Source organism: Triticum dicoccoides, unplaced genomic scaffold, assembly GCF_002162155.2.
Source record: "Triticum dicoccoides isolate Atlit2015 ecotype Zavitan unplaced genomic scaffold, WEW_v2.0 scaffold141629, whole genome shotgun sequence".
NCBI lineage: Eukaryota > Viridiplantae > Streptophyta > Magnoliopsida > Poales > Poaceae > Triticum > Triticum dicoccoides.
The window spans coordinates 1-3,908 of NW_021200497.1; the positions used below are offsets into that span (position 1 = coordinate 1).

The window sequence follows — 3,908 nt, forward strand, 5'->3', positions numbered from 1 at the left end:
AATGTGTTTGGGGTGTTGCATCTGATAAGATCTCATCAGTAGTGGTTTCGATTTTGATGTTTTATCTTTCCTAGAATCTCGGAAGCACACTTAGGTTGGAAACACGCCGGTAGCATTTATTTATCTTTATTTGTTGCTATTTGAGTTAGTTTGCTGCTTGGATATCATGCCATACCAGCTCTAACATCCATGCATATGATTTCTCCAGGGTCATATTCTGAATAATAGTGCAAGGTACTTTGAGTTAATGTTCTGCAAATTAGTGCATCTGGAACGCTAGGATGTGTGGGAACACAAAGGTATGGCAACAAACTCAGAATTTGATTATTAGCCTGTTGTCATCCTCAAAACCTGATATTAAAAATATTTATGACTGAAATGTTGGACGTGATCTCAAGTCTGATTTGCTAATGGTGGTTATATGATCTCAATTTGTGATATGGTGTGTGATGGAAATATCAGTTTTGCTGGCTTTCATCGCATTTATTGTATAGTTTTCCTCTTTTATATTCTTAGATTAGAGGCCTCTTGATCCATGGCACTGTCATGTGAATTCTCTGTCTTTTTAGTTACATAGATTCATTATTCAGGCCTCAGGCCATCTACTTGCTGGAATAGGCAACAAGTGGAGGAGTGTAGACTATAGAAAATGGTCTTAGGCTGCAAAAGTAGTGGGATGAACATCCCTTGAGCACTATGTAACTTTGTGACCTATTCTTAAGTTTATGCTTGATTATTTGTGTAATTTTGGTCGCTCCCAACTCTGTTCTTAGCTGAAGATTATTTATTAGAATTTATGGAAATTGGAGGACATATGTATATGTATAGTATTATTTTCTGGTTGACATATGTATAGTATCGTCAAGGTGCTTATATATTTTTTCAATACATTGGATTATATTTTTCTCGGTGACATATGTATAGTATTGTCCTGCTCCTCGGGTGAGCGCTTCCCCCTATGACCTCGACCCCCTGTCTCTGCTTCTCCACTGCGACAACGTCTTCTTATCCACATTGGCCATAGTGCCCTATGTTTTTACGACATATTTTTGGATCCTGATGCAGTTATGGTATCTTCTATGAGATAATTTGGTTCATCATGTTGGTAGACCATTCTCTTAGTTGACCATTTCTTTGTGTTTTGGTTCTGGTTGAGATACTAAAGGCATAGGGTACTATGCATTTAGTAAAAGACCCTTCATAGACCATTATCTATGAAACTAAAAGACACTTCATGTTTTGTATGCAGGAGTTGGTGTGTGCCTCCATTGCGGCTTAGGATGTTTACGGTGGTCTTTCTTTTTTATCTGAATGGAGAGGGCCGCTGGTTCTTGATCTTTAGGTTAACCAGTTTTTTTATGTTGCGTGCTCATGCTGCCCTATGTTTTCTTTCTTGATCTGAATGGAGAGAGTGCCACTGGTTCTTGATCTTAAGGTGACCCAATTTTTTATGTTGCGTGCTCATGCTGCTCTCTGTTTTCTTTTAATACTTCTTGCTTGCTATTTTATTGTTGTTAGGAATGCCGTGTTAATTTAGTTTCCTACTACTTTGATCTGTCAAGTATATTAAAAACTTTGTAAGTTCTAATGTATCAACAAGAATCTGCGGATGCTTCTTTTCTTCTTGGGTTCTTAAAAAAGCACAAAGGTGGTCCATCTTGAACTGTAATTTGTTCGGTGCTGTTTTTCTAATTCCCTACGAAATTATTAGTCATTTTGGTGTTTGGAGGTACACTGTCAAGGTGACTAATAAACTTTTTTCCTTTTACAATGTACAATGCATATATAAGTTAATATTATGTACTTTTGTAAATGAAGTTACTATAGTTGAGAGCATGGATATGGCCCTTCCAAAGCTCTATGCAGCAGAGAACGGCGGGCGTGGCGGAGCGACCCCGTGGGAGGACACGTCGGCCTGCTGCTACGAGTAAGGTCCATACTGTGCTTTTAGTCTCACACCGCAAATTTGATAGAATTTTCACCGCTATATGAATGTTCGCCTCGGGAATGGTCTCACTAAGTACCAGTAGAGTAGGTTAGGACTCGATTATGCCCGTGGGGACAGTGTAAAGGGTTGACAGTATCCACTATGTACAAGATTGATCAGTTTTGCCTGATTAGTTAGTGGATATTTGTATCACTGGTCATGAAACGATGGTGTTAGTGGTGGATTGGTAGCCAGATGCAAATCAGATCATCATTTTTGTTGATTCGATAGAGCTGGCAGTTATGATATCTTTTAATTTTGGTCATATATGTATCTTACAAGAATTCCAGTATATATTTTGGTCATCTGTATCATTTGGAATTTTATGCAGTTTTTTCTATGGAAATATTTAGTTGTGTAATTCTATTGGACAATTATGGATGAGGCCTAAATAATGTATAGATATGATGGATGCTCTTATTCCTTCTGACTCATCATCTGTAGATAATAGTTGATGAATGATTGATCGTGGCTTTCTTTTGGTATGTCATGCTACATCTCTTGCTTCTAATGGGCTTTGATGCTTTGGATCCTTTTGTTTTTGTGAACTGTCGGAATATAAATCATACTTTTACCGGGTTGGATATGGCTGGTGCAGGTGAGGTGCGGCAAGCCACACTTCCTGTCAAGTGGTTATCTTTTGTGATCTCATGAACCTACTAAACTCGATGCTACCTTATGATAATCTTATGGTGATGTTGAACTCCATAATTTCTTGCTTCTATCATATGTGAATGTTTCTTCTTATTTTTATTTAGTTATATTCTGTTTGAGTAAGTATGTTAAACGTGGGTTACTACTAATTTGAGCATTTCCTGCATAACCACAACGTTGGGACCGGCACCCTCGCGCCAAGGCGTGTTGCCGATCTAGTAATCTATGCACCCACGAGGTCCAGGCGACAAACCTCCGGTCGATCCGAAAAAAATGGTGTAAAAAAATCTACGAAAATAAATCTATGAAAATTAACCAGACGAGCAAGCGAGGCCTCCAGGGTGCCCTCGAGCGAGAACGATGCCACACCACCAGATCCCTTCGCCGCTGCCTCGCCCTCGCATCCCTGCGCCACTTCGCCGCCGCTGAGATCCGAGAAGAGTCGACCTTCGCCGCCAAGATCCCGTGCCTTTCTACATATCCCTCTCACTCCTCTTCGCCCATCCACGTAGATCGAAACCCGTCGCCCCTCTGTCGCTGCTGGTGCTCGAGGGAAGACGAGGGCGGCTCCTCCCGGCGATTCCCCATGGTCCTCGGCGGTTCCTCCCGGCGATTCCCCATGGTCCTCCGCGGTGGTGACGGTTAGGTCAGTCTCTGTCTCTCGCTCACCCAATTTTCCCGGGCCAGCGAGCTAGGGTTAGGGTTACCAGCTCGACACCGCCGCCCCGTCATGTTGCAGGTACTGCTATTATTACCGGCCACCGGGCCCGTGTGCTGACATCACTATGTCATGTCGCCGCTGCTACTTCTTGCCGGTGCATGGCTTTTCTGCTTGTGGCCGGCCCATACTGATGTTGTTGTTCGTGGCTGGCCCCCTATGTGTTCGTGTTGCTGCTTCTTAATATGCTCATGTGTCGTGCTTGTCCAGCTGCATCGAAAAGACAATGGGGCGATGGGCGCCGGGGTCGGGCACTGCTGGTCAGCGGAAGGCGCTCGCTACTACCTGGCTCCACTTGGACACCACCGGGTTAAGCCTTGGCGTCGACCTGGGCGCCGCTGCCTTTGCAACTGCTCCTCGCTGCTGAGTAGTTGTGCGTTATATCTTTCCCGCTTCATACATGAACATGCCTGACTGTTTCCTGAAATGTGACACTTATTTGTTGAAATACTTATGTCATGATTTGGGATTGCTTGTTTAGAAGCTTCCATGATATCATTTCCTTCACAATTCATGTTATAATAATATTCCTCAATAAGTTAGACATGA

General features: G+C 42.6%; 1 long non-coding RNA gene across 1 annotated transcript; it reads left to right on the plus strand.

Moving 5' to 3' along the window:
- The first annotated feature begins 6 nt into the window (after positions 1 to 6).
- On the plus strand, positions 7 to 2,210 carry LOC119343810. Its single transcript, XR_005166281.1, has 2 exons — positions 7 to 299; positions 1,250 to 2,210. It is a non-coding gene; the product is annotated as an uncharacterized LOC119343810 (long non-coding RNA).
- The last annotated feature ends 1,698 nt before the right edge of the window (positions 2,211 to 3,908 follow it).